Source organism: Jaculus jaculus, chromosome 8 (genome assembly GCF_020740685.1).
Source record: "Jaculus jaculus isolate mJacJac1 chromosome 8, mJacJac1.mat.Y.cur, whole genome shotgun sequence".
In the NCBI taxonomy this organism is placed as follows: domain Eukaryota; kingdom Metazoa; phylum Chordata; class Mammalia; order Rodentia; family Dipodidae; genus Jaculus; species Jaculus jaculus.
The window spans coordinates 77,544,889-77,561,230 of NC_059109.1; the positions used below are offsets into that span (position 1 = coordinate 77,544,889).

At 39.6% G+C, this 16,342-nt stretch overlaps 1 long non-coding RNA gene across 1 annotated transcript in view; it reads left to right on the forward strand.

Moving 5' to 3' along the window:
- Positions 1-833: 833 nt before the first annotated feature.
- Positions 834-16,342, forward strand: part of LOC123462988 — a 29,593-nt gene continuing 14,084 nt past the window's right edge. The window contains exon 1 of the long non-coding RNA XR_006638614.1: positions 834-942. This is a non-coding gene — a long non-coding RNA (uncharacterized LOC123462988). The remainder of the gene's footprint in view (positions 943-16,342) is intronic.

Here is a 16,342-nt window from a genome sequence, read left to right on the forward strand (position 1 = left end):
AGCCACACCATCATCTAACCCACTGCTTGGAGCAGGAATTGGCATTTCTTGCTGAGCCATTAAATCTTGAAGCAGCATGTGATACACAAATAACACACACCTGACCTCATGGCCTCATTGAGATGTGACGCACACTGTGACCTGGTGGTTTTTCAGCATATTCATAGGTGTGTGTCAATCTCAGTCAACTGTAGGAGATTTCATCACAGCTTTTCTCTTTTCTCCACTAGGAGACATTCCTTCTGCCTCTCCCCACCTGGTCCTAGAAACTAGTGATCTAGCTTCTCTCTCTCTCTCTCAATCTCTTTCTCTGTGTATGTATTTGCCTATGATGGGCATTTCAATAAATGTAATCACTCAAAAACTGATTTTCTATGCCAAGCTTCCTTTCACTTAGCATGTTTTACAAGTTCTTGCACAGTGCAGCACAGTACGAAACCCTTTTGTGAATGGCATTACTTGTTTATTTGTTTCTTCACTCATTAGTTGAGCCAGTATTTTGTCTTATTCTCTGCAGCTGCCCCAGTGCAGAGTTGAGCTTTCCATAGGAAATACTCCTGGAATGAATGAATGAGGAAATCATTGTTTCCCTTCTTTTATTAAAACAATTGAGTTATAATGTAAGTTATGATGGAAGAGTCAGGGAGTCTCAGGACACCATCATCACATTAGTTAGTGCAGGACACAGACTTGGGTCCATATAGCTACCTTCTCAGGTTGTTTGGCACCTCCACCAAGTCAATGCTCTGCTTCTACTTCCTCCATCCATGTACATTTTAGTTTCAGAGCTCAGCAAAGCATTTTGACAAGAGCATGTCTTCTTTTGCTTCAGGTGTAATTGACTGTGCTGACAACAGAAGACAAGGGAAGCTTCCTTACCTGGCAATGTGACTACTTTTGCCCAGGGGACAGTGTCTCCCAGACTTTACTTGCAGTTTTTCTGTAAGTATGCATGAACAAGATTGAGTGAAGGCCACACTCCTTGCCATCTGTACATGTGTTTGCTTTAATTCTCAGGCTCTGGGTAGCAATGAGTTAGAAGGTTATTTAAACCTGTTTTCCTATAAACCTTTCATTTAAGAAAAAAAAAGTCCTTCATTTTTGAAACTCCCTGTTTTTTTGTGGCAGGTACAGCTTACAATCTGTTAACACCACAGCAGTCTGTTACCCAAGAGATTGGAAAGAGTTTTATTGGCATTGCTTTGTTGCACTGGGACAGGAAGGAGGGCCTGGTACAAATCACCCAGACAAGACCCTGGTTACAGGGCCTAATTATACATGAACCACCCTCAGAGCCAGCAGAATGCCTCTGACCCCTTCCAGTACTGCCAGCGAAGTTTTGGAAGACAGCCTGTCTGCTGAGGCTTGTCTGTGTGGCAAAGAGTAAATGCTTTACGGAGAGTAATAGTTTCAAACCTTGGGAGGCCCATTTAGGGCTCTGACTGTGATTTACCAAAAAGGTTTGTAATGAATGCATCGAAGTCAGACCTTCTGTAAAACTTTTTGGGCATGAGGGCAAAAAGGACATGACACAAAGAAGTACAAGCCAGTTAGCAGCTGGTAATTCACCCAACTTGATGTCAGCTCCAAACCATGGAGGACTTGAGGAAGGAGAAAGGAAAGAGGTGTACAGGCCAGTCTTCTGGCACAGGGCCTGTGTTAATTTCCTTCAACCTCATAGGAGAGAGAGAGAGAGAGAGAAAGAAAGTTCAGCTGAGAGGACACAAGAATGCCCCTGAAGGGCTATTCTTTATTTTGTGGAGTGGAAAGAATTACTTATTCCCAAAAGTTTGCTGGGAATATTGGAAGGTGTCTGGCTATTGAGACCCTGCCTATGTAGCCAAGAATGACCTTGAACCTATGATCTTCCTGCTTCTACCTTGTGAGTGGTGGAATTATAGATATGTACCTAGATGTATGCCAGAATTACATGCTTCTATTACTTCTGTTGTTTTGTTTAAACATAGCACCTGTTGCAAAACTCAAAACAATTCAAAAATACATGAAGTAGAAAGTGGAATTCACTCCCAGCCCTGAAGTCCAAAGCATAGCCCCTGGGTGATGCCTAGGACTGGGATTTCATCAGTATGTGTGCCCAATTTGTGCTTGCATAGTATGCTGTTATTATTCAATTATAGTGGGATCACAGTCTTCATACTGATAGTTGCTTTCGCTTAAGAAGATTGTGCTTATCACCAGTTTTCACACCAACACAAAGTAGTGGTTTGGTGTTCTGCCATCCATCACTCTACTTCTAGTCACCAGTACCCTGCATGCTTGTATTACCCACCATGCTTGTCTCTTAATAAAACTTTAGAAAAATTTTTTTTAATTTTATTTATTTGAGAGAGACAGAGAGAATAGATGTTTCAGGGCTTTCAGACACTACAAATGAACTCCAGATATATTCATCGCCTTGTGCATTTGGCTTATGTCCTGGAGTATTAAACATGGGTCCTTTGGTTTTACAGGCAAGCACCTTAATCTCTAGGCATCTCTTCAGCCCTATAAAACCTTTTTTATTCATAATTTTCATACATGTACATAATGTATTTTGACCATAATGCCCTCCCATTACTTTCTTTTGTCCCCTCCATTCTGAATACCTTCTTTTTTCAACTAGTTCCTGTTAGGTCAGGACAAAATGGAGTCACTGAGATCAGCAGGGGGGCAACAGAGACACAAGGAAGTGGGTCATCCACATTCGTCAAGGAACCTCCCAGCCGTCATTACTTCCTTGCCGAACAGTGCCCAAGGTCTAGGTTCCCTGCCCCTTATCTCCCACCTGGTCACTTCTGGTCTTACACCCTATGGCTAATGTAAAGAACAAAGGAGTTCCTTCCTTTCTTCACGTTCCCCCAGGTGAAAAGGTTTATATAGCTCACTATCTGTAATCACAAAGTCGACTGCTCTGCACTTGGGAGTCAATCCTGGCAGCTCATGTTTTTCCTGAATAAAAGCTTCCATCTTTGCCTCAGAGTGGTCTCTGTGGTCTTGGTCACTCCTGAAACTAGAAGTTCCTCTTCTAGTTTTTCTATTTTGATGTTTGTTTTTTTCTGTTTTTTGTTTTAGCCTTCCTTGATCACTCATGCTGACACATTGATGGGCTGCATATTGTGCAGATCTTGTGTCGGTAATTACAGCATACTTTTCTCTTTAGAAATGTCATAGTTTAGAAGCTTTTATTTACAAGGTAGAGAGAATGTATTATTAGCCTTCATGTGCTCCCCACCCAGTTCTAGTAGCTTTTGTCTGGAGCCATTTCCAAACACCTGCAGATCAACCTCTACCTGTAACTTCATTAGGGCACCCACTATTTCACCTACCCACTTCGTTCTCTCTCTCTCTCTCTTTTCCTTTTAACAATAGTTAAAGTAACAGTAGCATTACTGAGATCCTTTTCATGCACCAGACAAATGCTCCTTCTGTTAGGGGTTTTTTGGGGGATGTCTAAGAAGAAGTGCAAGATACCAAAGTACTTTAGTAATCAAAGTATAATTCAGGGCTGGAGAAATGGCTCAGCAGTTAAGGCACTTGCCTACCAAGTCTAATAACCCAAGTTTGGTTCCCTAGCGCCCACATAAAGCCAGATGCAGCCTCATAACACAAGTTTGGTTCCCTAGCACCCACATAAAGCCAGATGCACAGGGTGGCACATAAATCTAGAGTCTGTTTGCAGTGGCTAGAAGCCCTGGCATGCCCATTCTCTCTGTCTTTCTTTGATTTCCCTTTGCTTGCAAATAAATATGTAATTTTTTTAAAGTATGAATCAAGTACTTTAGTAATCTGTCCCAGATTGGAGTAGTTTATCCGCTTTAGGGGCAGGAGAAAGGAGGCAAGAAGGAGTTGGGGAAGCAAGTGTGTGATATTGTGGCCATGCCGGTTGGGACCTGTGAGTACCAGCAGTTGCTTTTAGATAGAAGAGAAAAAAACAGGGGAGTCTACAGGTGGGTCCAGTGCCACTAATGATGTGTTCTCCTATGGGATGGTAGGAGTCTTGGCAGTGCTGAGTCACTGGTTGGTCCTGTCAGGAAAGTGGCTCAGGAACCTGTGCATAGCAAGATAAAGAGCCTGCTGGAAAGGAGATTGTAGGTGGAGAAGGGGTAGACAAGAGGAGTGTGAGAGAGGATGCTTTCAGAGCTGGATGAGGGGTACAACAGGAGGGAAGGCTAAGGGAAAGATCAAGAACATTGTGTGGACATACATGGTATAGGATCTCTGAGAGAAAGAGAAAGAGAAAGAATTTGAATGAACTAAAGTTCCCAGAAAACAGCTCTATCTGCTGCACCTACTTCCAGCAAAGACCATATGGACTGATAAAAGCTCCTGTGATCAATGAGAGATGAAATCTTGCAAGTCAGAGCCTAATCACTTTGGGCTACCTTTAGCCCCTTAATAGCCATTTATTGACCACCTCTGTGTCTGAATGAACATCCTAGTGACTATCAGTTGATCAGGTATAATCCTTTTGGAAATGCAAGAATAGACCCCACCTTCCACCAACACAAAGGATAAGAATGTCATCGGACAGCATGTGAGGCCTATAGTGGAGTTTTCCCCACTTTGCTATAACCTGCCTACCGGAGGATCAGCCAATGTATTAAAAAGTGCTTTGATTTGTGACTTTCTTTTGTCCTGTAACTGTAAAACCTTCATGAAATTGTTAACACATTGGAACATAGAATTTGGGGTAACCTAACCCTGCCCATGGTAACTCATATTTGTCTCCAGAATAAACTATCTGTGATCCAATTTGAGGTGAGAGCTGTATCTTTTGTGTCAATAGAGATAAAGAGGGAAGAAAGGATGCACATGTGAGTGGGGATAAAGACAGAAATATGCATAGCTGGGGTCAGAAGGGACTGGAGAAGACAGCAAAGTTGGTGAGAGAAGAGTATTTATTCCCATTGGGGTATGGGTGCTGGTCAATAGGAGATGGTCAGTGGATGTGGAGATGGTAAGGTTTGTGAATGACCAAAGACCATGCAGGACACACTGAGGTAAGGAAAAAGCGGTTTATTGGCACACAAGCTGCCAGGCTGTCTCATGGGAGGAGAGAGAGTGAGAAGAGCCAGCTTGACTTTGGGTTCTTATAGAGTTTTTCCTTTTGGGAGGGGGATACAGAAGATAAAAGACTGGGGACCACAGGGAACAGCAGGGACCAAACAGAGAAGCCAGATAGTGAGAGGTACAGAGATCAAACAGAGGAGAGGAGCCAGGCTATCTGTAAGATAAGAACAGTAGGAAACTATTGCTGAGAACATTGTTAAGTCAGGGGAGTAGGGGTTAGGCAATATAAACATCCAAAGTTGCATCAATCAGGCTGCTGCTGTTCCATTCCTTCATTTTGACTCCATCTTGGGACTCTTGTCCATTCCAGCATTTTGTTAAGGATAAGGGGGCATGGTCATGTCTCATTGCTGTTTCTGCTGTGAAGGGGCATGGTCATGTCTCATTGCTGTTTCTGCTGTGAAGGGGCATGGTCATGTCTCATTGCTGTTGCTGCTGTGAAGGGGCATGGTCATGTCTCTGTACTGCTTTCTGTTATGAGGGGGTATGGTCACGTGTTTCAGGGGATGCTGGTGTTAGTGGCTGGCAAGTGCCCTCTGAAGAGGTGACAGGGTGTCAAGTCTGAGGAGGCTAAAAGTTGATATTGAGTAGAAGAGATAGGTTAATAAAAGTTGGTTGAGCTGGGCATGGTGGTGCACAGCTTTAATCCCAGCACTCAGGAGGCAGAGGTAGGAGGATTGCCATGAGTTCAAGGCCACCCTGAGACTACAGAGTTAATTCCAGGTCAGCCTGGACCAGAGTGAGACCCTACCTCGAAAAAAAAAAAAAAAAAAAGTTGGTTGAACAAGTGATGTGTGAGATTTTGTACCTCATTTTGGATGCATTTTTAAAGACAAAGGGCTATCAAAAGTAATAGAAATATCCTCATTAATGGCCAAAGTAATGGTAGTAGTCAAGGTCACATAATTCTAAAGAAATCCCATGGTCCTGAGGACAGTGAGATGTCAGAAATTAGAGCTCTTTTCCTTTTGTATCTTTTTAAAAATATTTTTTCTCAATTGTTATTAATATTTTCCATGATTATAAAAAATATCCCATGGTAATACCCTCCCTCCCTGCCCATTTTCCCTTTTGAAATTCCATTCTCCATCAAATCCCCTCCCCATCTCAATCATTCTACTTACATATATACAATACCAACCTACTAAGTACCCTCCTCCTTTCCTTTCTCTTCCCCTTATATCTCCTTTTTAACTTACTGGCCTCTGCTACTAAGTATTTTCCATCTCGCGCAGAAGCCCAATCATCTGTAGCTAGGATCCACATATGAGGGAGAACATGTGGTGCTTGGCTTTCTAGGCCTGGGTTACCTCACTTAGTATAATCCTTTCCAGGTCCATCCATTTTTCTGCAAATTTCATAACTTCATTTTTCTTTACCGCTGAGTAGAAATCCATTGTATAAATGTGCCACATATTCAATATCCACTCATCAGTTGAGGGACATCTAAGCTGGTTCCATTTCCCAGCTATTATAAACTGAGCAGCAATAAACATGGTTGAGCACGTACTTCTAAGGAAATGAGATGAGTCCTTCGGATATATGCCTAGGAGTGCTATAGCAGGGTCATATGGTAGACCAATCTTCAGCTGTTTTAGGAACCTCCACACTGATTTCCACAATGGATGGACCAGATTGCATTCCCACCAGCAGTGTAGAAGGGCTCCTCTTTTTCCTCATCCCCGCCAACATTTATGATCATTTGTTTTCATGATGGTGGCCAATCTGACAGGAGTGAGATGGAATCTCAATGTAGTTTTAATCTGCATTTCCTTGATGACTAGTGACGTAGAGCATTTTTTTAGATGCTTATATGCCATTCATATTTCTTCCTTTGAGAATGCTCTATTTAGCTCCAAAGACCATTTTTTGATTGGCTTGTTTGATTCCTTATTATTTAACTTTATGAGTTCTTTGTATATCCTAGATATTAATCCTCTATCAGATATATAGCTGGTGAGGATTTTTTCCCATTCTGTAGGTTGCCTCTTTAATTTTGTCACTATGTCCTTTGCAGTGCAAAATCTTTGTAATTTCATGAGGTCCCAGTGATTAATCTGTGGTTTTATTGCCTGAGAAATTGTGGTTGTATTCGAAAGTCTTTGTCAAGACCAGTATGTTGAAGGGTTTCCCCTACTTTTTCCTCTATCAGTTTCAGAGTTTCAGGTCTGATGTTAAGGTCTTTAGTCCATTTGGACTTAATTCTTGTGTGTGGCGAGAGAGAAGAATCTATTTTCATCGTTCTGCAGATATATATCCAGTTTTCCCAAAACTATTTGCTGAAGAGGCTGTCTTTTCTCCAATAAGTATTTTTGGCATTTTTATCGAATATCAGGTGGCTATAGCTACCTGGACTTACATCTGGGCCCTCTATTCTGTTCCACTGATCTACATGTCTGCTTTTATGCCAGTACCATGCTGTTTTTATTACGATGGCTCTGTAGTATAGGTTAAAATCAGGTATGGTGATACCACCAGCCTTATTTATGTTTCTCAGTATTATTTAAGATATTTGAGGTTTTTTGTGATTCCAAATGAATTTTTGGATTGTTTTTTCTATTTCCATGAAGAATGCCTTTGGAATTTTGATAGGGATTGCATTAAACGTGTAGATTGCTTTTGGTAATATTGCCATTTTCACAATATTGATTCTTCCAATCCAGGAACAAGGGATGTTTCTCTACTTTCTAGTGTCTTCTGCAATTTCTCACTTGAGTGTTTTAAAGTTCTCATGTACAGATTCTTTACTTTCTTGGTTAGGTTTATTCCAAGGTACTTTATCATTTTTTTTTTTTTTTGATTCAGTTGTGAGTGGGAATGATTCTCTGAGTTCATCCTCTGTGTATTTGTTGTTAGCATATATGAAGGCTACTGATTTCTGTGTATTTATTTTGTATCCTGCTACGTGGCTGTAGGTTTTTATCAGATCTAACAGTTTGCTAGCAGAGTCTTTAGGGTCCTTTATGTATAGAATCATGTCATCTGCAAATAATGATAACTTGATCTCTTCCTTTCCAATATGTATCCTTTTTATGTGTGTCTCTTGCCTTACTGCTTATGGCTAAGACATCCAAAACTATGTTAAATAAAAGTGGGGACAGTGGACACCCTTGTCTTGTTCCTGATTTTAGTGGAAAAGCTTCCAGTTTTTCCCCATTTAGTAACATGTTGGCTATAGGCTTGTCATAAATAGCTTTTATTATATTGAGATATGTTCCTTCTATTCCCAGTCTCTGTAGGAGTTTTATCATGAACTGATGTTGGATTTTGTCAAATGCTTTTTCTGTGTCTAATGAGATGATCATGTGAATTTTGTCCTTCAACCCATTTATATAATGTATTACATTTATAGATTTGTGTATATTGAAACATCCCTGAGTCTCTGGGATAAAGCGTACTTGGTCAGGGTGAATGATCTTTCTGATACATTCTTGTATTCTGTTTGCCAATATTTTCTTGAGAATTTTTGCATCTATGTTTATGAGGGAGATTGGTCTGTTATTTTCTTTTTTTTGTTCTATCTTTGCCTGGTTTTGGTATCAGTGTGATGCTGGCCTCATAAAAGAATTTGGTAGAATTCTTTTTTTCTATATCCTGGAAAAGAATGTATATTCTACACCATTTGGATGAAATGTCCTGTATATATCTGTTAGGTCGATTCCTTCTATGACCTCATTTAGTCCAGATGCCTCACTGTTTATATTTTCCTGGGATGACCTGTAAATTGATGAGAGTGGGGTTTCAAAGTCACCCACCAGAAAACAGAACAGCTGTCCAGTGACACAGACAGCCTACTTGACTGAGACTAAAATCATCCCAAAAGATAACAGGGATTGCACCAGGGAAGGGTCTCACTTGGTCAGAAGCTGACTTGTAAACCTCATCAGACCAGAAATCTTAACCTCTTTGTTGAGAGAGGATACGCTTGTTATAATACCTACTCTTAGGTAAACACTTGGTGCTGTTTTTGAATGAATGTGTACAGAGTTTAGTTAAATTTTAGAATCTACCTGTATTTTGTTCCACTCAGCCTACTTGAATACTCCCATAGCAGACAAACTCAACCCCTAGGAATACTTTTCTAGATATCTTGAGAGTGTTAAGAGCCACATATAGCATCTTAATCTTCTACCCTGAAGAAATATAATACCAGATCAATTGATACAGCTAATGATGCCAGGCTAACTAAAAAAATCCAAGCATTAACTTAAACCAAGATGCAAAAATATAAACATTATAACCCAAGAAACACCAAAAATCAAGACAATGTAAATCCACCAAAAAGTATTAATGCAGCAGAAATGACCCCCAGTGAGAATGAGTTAGAGGAAATGCCTGAGAAAGATTTCAAAAGAATGATTGTAAATAAGTTCAAAGAAGTCAAAGAAGAAATCAAAGGAGTCAAACAGAAATCAAAGGAATCAAAGAGGAAATCAAAGGAATCAAAGAAGAAACAGGACACCAATTTAGCGAAATAAAGAAGTCAATACAAAACATAAATAAGGAAATAGAAATAATAGAGAAAAACCAGTCAGAATTACTAGCAATGAAGAACACAGTTAATGGAGAAACAAACAAACAAACAAACAACTCTGTAGAAAATTTCACCAGTAGAATGGATGAAGGAGAGGACAGAATATCTAAGCTAGAAGACCAGGTGGCAGGTCTAATACAGTCCAACAAACAGAAAGACAAACTTATAGAAAAGTATGAGTGGGAATTTCAAGATATTCAGGACACTATGAAAAGATCAAATATAAGAATTCAGGGCATAGTAGAAGGAGAAGAATTCCACTCCAAAGGCATAGTAGGCATCTTCAACAAACTTCCCCCAAATTGGGAAAGAGGTGCCAATACAGATACAGGAAGCCTTTAGAACCCCAGCCAGACAAAACCAGGAGTTTGGTATGATTCCTTCTTTTTCTATTTTATGGAAAAGCTTACAAAGCACTAGGGTTAGTTCTTCCCTGAAAGTTTGGTAAAATTCAGCAGTGAATCCATCTGGGCCTGGGCTTTTTTTAGTAGGGAGACTTTTGATAACTGTTCGGATCTCCATGCTTGTTATAGGTCTATTTAAGTGATTAATCTCATCTTGATTTAATTTAGGTAGGTCAAATAAGTCAAGGAAATCATCCATTTCTTTCAGATTTTCATAATTTGTGGAGTATATGCTTTTATAGTATGTTCCTATGATTTTTTGAATTTCTCTGGCATCTGTTGTGATGGTGCCTTTTTCATGTCTAATTATATTAATTTGTTTCTCTTCTCTCTTTTTGTCAGATTTTCTAAGGATTTATCATTCTTCTTTATCCTTTCAAAGAACTAACTCTGTTTCATTGATTCTTTGGATTTTTTTTTTTTTTTTTTGGTTTCTATTTCATTAATTTCTTCCCTACTCTTTATTATTTCTTTCTATCTACTGATTTTTGGTTTGCATTGTTCTTCTTTTTCCAAGGCTGTAAGGTGAAGTATTAGGTCATGTTCTTGCTACCTTTTTAATTTCTTCTGCTGCTTTTTTTGTTTGTTTGTTTTTGTTTTTTTTTGAGGTCGGGAATCACTGTAGCCCAGGCTGACCTGGAATTCATTATGGAGTTCAGGGTGGCCTTGAATTCACAGCCATCCTTCTACCCCTGCCTCCCAAGTGCTGGGATTAAAGGCATGTGCCACCACACCTGGCTCTAATTTCTTAATATAGGCACTTACAGCTATAAATTCACCTCTTAGCACTGCCTTCATTGTGTCCCCGAGATTTTGGTATGTTATGTTCTCATTATCGTTTGACTATATACATTTTTTGATTTCCTTCTTGATTGCGTCATTGATCCATTCATCATTTAGTAGTGTGTTGTTTAATTTCCGTGATTTTGTGTATGCTCTATAGCCTTTCTTGCTATTGATTTGTAGTTTGATTCTATTGTGGTCAGATAGACTGCAAGGAATTATTTCAATTTTCCTGTATTTGTTAAGATTTGCTTTGTGTCCTAATATATGGTCTATTTTAGAGAATGTTCCATGTGCTGCTGAAAAGAATGTATATTCTTCAGCATTTGGATGAAATGTCCTGTATATATCTGTTAGCTCCATTCTTTCTATGACTGCATTTAGTCCAGATGCCTGTGTGTTTATTTTTTTCCCAAGATGACCTATCATTTGATGAGAGTGGTGTGTTGAAGTCACCTCTACTACTGTGTTTGGTGTTATCTGTGACCTTAGTTCTAATAGCATTTGTTTGATGAATTTGGGGGCTCCCATGTTAGGTGCATATAATTTTAGGATTGTAATGTCCTACTGTTGGAGTGTGCCTTCAATCAATATAAAGTGGCCTTCCTTACCTTTCTTAACTAATGTTGGACTGAAGTCTACCTTGTCAGATATTAGAATAGCAACCCCTGCTTTTTTTCTAGGTCTATTTGTTTGAAACACCGTTTTCTAACCTTTCACCCTAAGATAGTGTCCATCCTTTGTAGAAAGGTGGGTTTCTTGGAGGCAAAAAATTGAAGGATCCTGCTTTTTAACCCAGTCTGCAAACCTATGTCTTTTGGTTGGGGCATTGAGGTCATTGATCTTAAGAGATATTATTGAAAATTTTGTATTCATTTTTGCCATTATTTTGTAGCTCTCCAGTTTTACCTTTGCTCTCTTGTGTTAACTAAATTGAATATTGTTTGTTTTTTCACAGTTCCTTTAATGTGTGCTTTTCTTTTTCTTCAGCATAGATGATCTTTTCAGGTATTTTCTGTAGAGTTGGTTTTGTCTTCAAATACTCCTTTAGCTTGCTTTTGTTGTGGAATGTTCTTATTTCTCCGTCCATTTGAACGGATAGCTTTGCAGGATAAAGTAACCTTGGCTGACAGTTGTTATCTTTCATAACTTGGAATATTCCTTGAAATATTCTTTGGATTATTTCCTTATTTATGTCTAGTAGTGATCTCTTTATTTCATTAAATTGGCATCCTGTGTCTTTGCTTCCTTTGATTTCTTCCTTGAGTTCTTTGAACATATTTATAATAATTCTTTTGAAATATTTCTTAGGCATTTCCTCTAACTTGTTTACACTGGAGGTCATTTCTGATGAATTAATACTTTTTGGTAGATTTATATTATCTTGAGTTTTAGTGTTTCTTGTCTTATAATGTATATATTTTTGCATCCTGAATTATTAAGATTTTCTAGTTAGCTGGGTATTATGAAATGTATCAATCAGTCTGATGTTATATATCTTCAGGGTAGAAGCTTATGGTGCTAGGTGTGGTTCTCAAAACTCTCAGAGTATCTACAAAAGTGACTCTAAGTGTTGTGCTTGCCAGGTATGAGAGTATTCAAGAAGGCTAAGTGGAATCAAATACAGATATTTTCTAAAATTTAACTAAACAATGTACACTTTCAGTGCAAAACAGTACAGAGTATTTATCCAAGACTAGGTATTATGACAACCAGATCCTCTGTCCCTTAGGCTTTGTGGTGCCTCACCCATTCCCTTAATCCTAACAACAAGGAGATTAAGATTTCTGGTCTGTAGAGGGTTCCAAGTCAGGTTGTGAGCAGGTAAGACCCTTCCCTAATGTATAACAGAAGAGGAAACAAAAGCACTATAAATCAAGGAGCAACAAATAACAAGCCCAAAATACAGCTTATTTAAGAATGGCAAATCTGACCATCCATCAGATTTAACATATAATTTATTCTGATATGGAAGGTTCAATTAGCACTTCTGGTTCAGGCCTATATACCAGGTTTATTAGGCAGGTACTTACCTGGTGTATTCCCAGTTACCTTTTGGGATGATTTTGGTCTCTGCTCCTGCTTGAGTCCCACTGTTGGTTCAAGTAGCCATGGCCAGTTCCCTGGACAACTGCTCTGTTCACTGGAGCTGGGTACTGATGGTGGGGGAGGGGAGGGTGCCAATGTTGCTCTAGTTTTCTCGCTGTTCCCTGTGTTCTTCTACCTTGTGATTTACCCCTCCATTGTTCACTGCCATTCTCCCTTCACATTTCTTGAGTTTGTGGAGAGTGCTAGTGTGAGAGGAAAATCCCATCACCTGGCTTTTCCTGCAGCTCAAGCTGAGCCTGGCAGCTGGCTGAAGCACCACCACTGTGGTCCCGTGGACCTGCCAGAGCTGCTTCTGCCAGCCTGTGTGGGCTCTGGATGCTGTGGATCTCTCCTACTTCTCTGCTTCCATTTCAATTTCCTATACACCTTGCTTTTAAGTAAAAGTGTGTATTTTACTGTTTTTTTTTTTTTTTTTTTGCTTTTTACCCCCTAGGCTGCTTTGATGTGGTACCTATGCCACCATCTTAACTGGAAGTCTGTCTCCCAATTATTTTATATGATAACAACAGTCTTTGTTTATGAAGAGACAGTTTCTTCCCTTCTCAATTGTGATGAAGTCAAGGCCTTGACAGTTCTGAAGGACTACTGATGCCAGTGAGGAGAGCTGATGCTGTAGTAGGTGAAGGGCCACAGCAGAGTCTTTAATGGCTGTACTCAGTTCTGTGGAAACTGTTGATAAGAGATTATGCTGTGTCCCAGCCCACCTGCAGCCAGTTCTGTAGTTGTTATAGAGGAGGCAAGGCTTATATTTATTAGTACAGGTAAATGGATTGTGACAAGTTTAGTCTTTTTGGATGTATTTCCCTCATGTAAAGAGACGGTCTCTATTATCTGGTCATCTAAAACAATAGCATATCTTGTTATTAGAGACCCCTGTGGGGTGTTAGAAGAACTTCCATGTATATACCAAGTGTGGTTAGGGTAAAGGTGGGGGAGACAGTGAAGTCCTGGGGTTATGGTAGGTAGGGGTAGAAGGTTAGCTCATTAGGTGAAGGCCAGGGACCTGAAGTAATATTAGGGTTGTCTAGAAAAGTAACATGAAAAAGTTGAAGTTAGGATAAGGTTAGAGTTTAAGCAGCCTCCATTCAAACCCAGAGTTTTCATTAGTATTTTAGGCCCTGAAGGGGACCAGGGAACCCAGGTAGATGAAGTTGGATCTTCACAGAAATATCTGAGTCTGGGCTAACTGTAGACAGAGTAGTTAAATACACAACCAAAGAGAATTATTACCAGAAATGACAGGTGTCATCACTAGGAATACATAGAAATTTACAAAATGGTGTGGTTTATATCTGTCTTTGTTACAGTGAGCATGTCTATCTAAAGTTATAGTCTGGGCTGTGATGACTAAATCTTTTAAGATATTCCTTACTTTTGGCTGCTTTTTTTTTTTTTTTTTTTTTTTTTGGTTTTTCGAGGTAGGGTCTCACTCTGGCTCAGGCTGACCTGGAATTCACTATGTAGTCTCAGGGTGGCCTCGAACTCGGCAATCCTCCTACCTGCATTTTTCTATTGAATGTTTAAGACCAAGTAGGTGGCCAACATTTAATTTTTGTGGTTCTTTAAGGGAGACTTTTAGGCACCTGGGAGGAGCTCTATGACTCTCTGAGCATTTGTGTCACTTGTTATGCTGAGTCAGGGCCATACTGACCATGTGGCTTCCCTTCTGTTAGACATATTCAGGATTTTCCCCTTTGTTCTGAACTCTCCTTATGCAGACTGGATAGTGATTAAAATACAGTTTTTGGAGCCAGGTATGGTGGGACACACCTTTAATCCTAGCACTCGGGAGGCAGAGGTAGGGGGATTGCTGTGAGTTTGAGGCCACCCTGAGAATACATAGTAAATTCCAGGCCAGGCTGAACTAGAGTGAGACCCTACCTCAAAAAATTAAAAACAATAAAAATAAAGATCCGTTCTTTGGGTCTCCATGTCTTCTCTAATCAAGAAGATTCACCAAGAGCTGTAGGATTCTCTAGAGAAAGAAGTGTTCCATTGTCTCTTGAGTCCTTCTGACCTGGGGGGCTGGGACCTAAATATTGGGTACCCTTTGAACCCTACAGTCCTCATTGGCTATAGCCACTACATCTGATTGTTAAGCACCCAGGAGAAAAATGGGAATATAGTGTATGTTGGTATCTTTTGTGTTTAACAAAACAAATCTAGTTAAAACATAGTATTAAAAAACCTTAACATATTTAACTTATGTTGATGACATGGTAAGCCATATCTGAAAGATAGGGAATGTATGTGTGTGTGTGTATATATATATATGTAAGAGTAGGCAAAACTTGTTAACAATCTTGAAGATAATTTTTATTAGCAAAAATATAAATATTAACTTTGACTTTTATTTAGTTTTAGTGTCCTGGTGAGAGCCATCAGTTCTGTTTTTACATTGGAGGATCTGAACTTGACTATGAGACAAATCTATCAACTAACTCAAATCAAGTAATATGTCAGAAATTAAGTTAAATTTTGACTTTATAGTTGAGTATTTCAATTTAAAGTCAGAGTTGAATTTTTTGTGCTTAAACACCTCTGGCTATTTATGTAGCAGATATAAAAAAGACTCTGGTTTTCAAGTTGAAAGCCTAGAAGTCTGTCTTTAGTAACTTAGAATCACTTTTAAATATACCTATTTACCTGGATACATTTTTTGTGGCTTTAATCTTTTTCTTTAAACTGGATTAGACATAAATTTAATCGTGATAGAGAAATCTATAACAATCAATATGATGCATCTTGTTGCAATCAGGTTTGCATTGCTGGTAGAAATCACCCAACCAAGAGCAGCTTGTGGGGAAAAAAAAATGTTTATTTTGGCTTACAGGCTTGAGGGTAAGCTCCATGATGGCAGGAGAAAGTGATGGCATGGGCAGAGGGTGGACATCACCTGCTGGCCCACATAAGGTGGACAACAGGAACAGGAAAGTGTGCCAAACATTGCCAAGGGGAAATGGGCTATAAAACCCATAAGCCCGGGCTGGAGAGATGGCTTAGCCGTTAAGCGCTTGCCTGTGAAGCCTAAGGACCCCGGTTCGAGGCTCGGTTCCCCAGGTCCCACGTTAGCCAGATGCACAAGGGGGCGCACGCGTCTGGAGTTCGTTTGCAGAGGCTGGAAGCCCTGGCATGCCCATTCTCTCTGTCTCCTTCTACCTGTCTTTCTGTCTGTGTCTGTCACTCTCAAATAAATAAATTTAAAAAAAAACCCATAAGCCCATCCCCAACAATACTCTGCATCCAGGAGGATTTAATTTCCAATTGCCATCAGCTGGGGAGACCAGCATTCAGAATACCTAAGTTTATGGAGGACACCTGAATCAAACCTCCACATTCCACCCCTGGCCTTCATAAACTGATAGCCATACATGATATAAAATTCAAGGCACTCATCCAACTCCAAAAGTCCCTATAGTTTCTATCAATTCCAATGATGTTA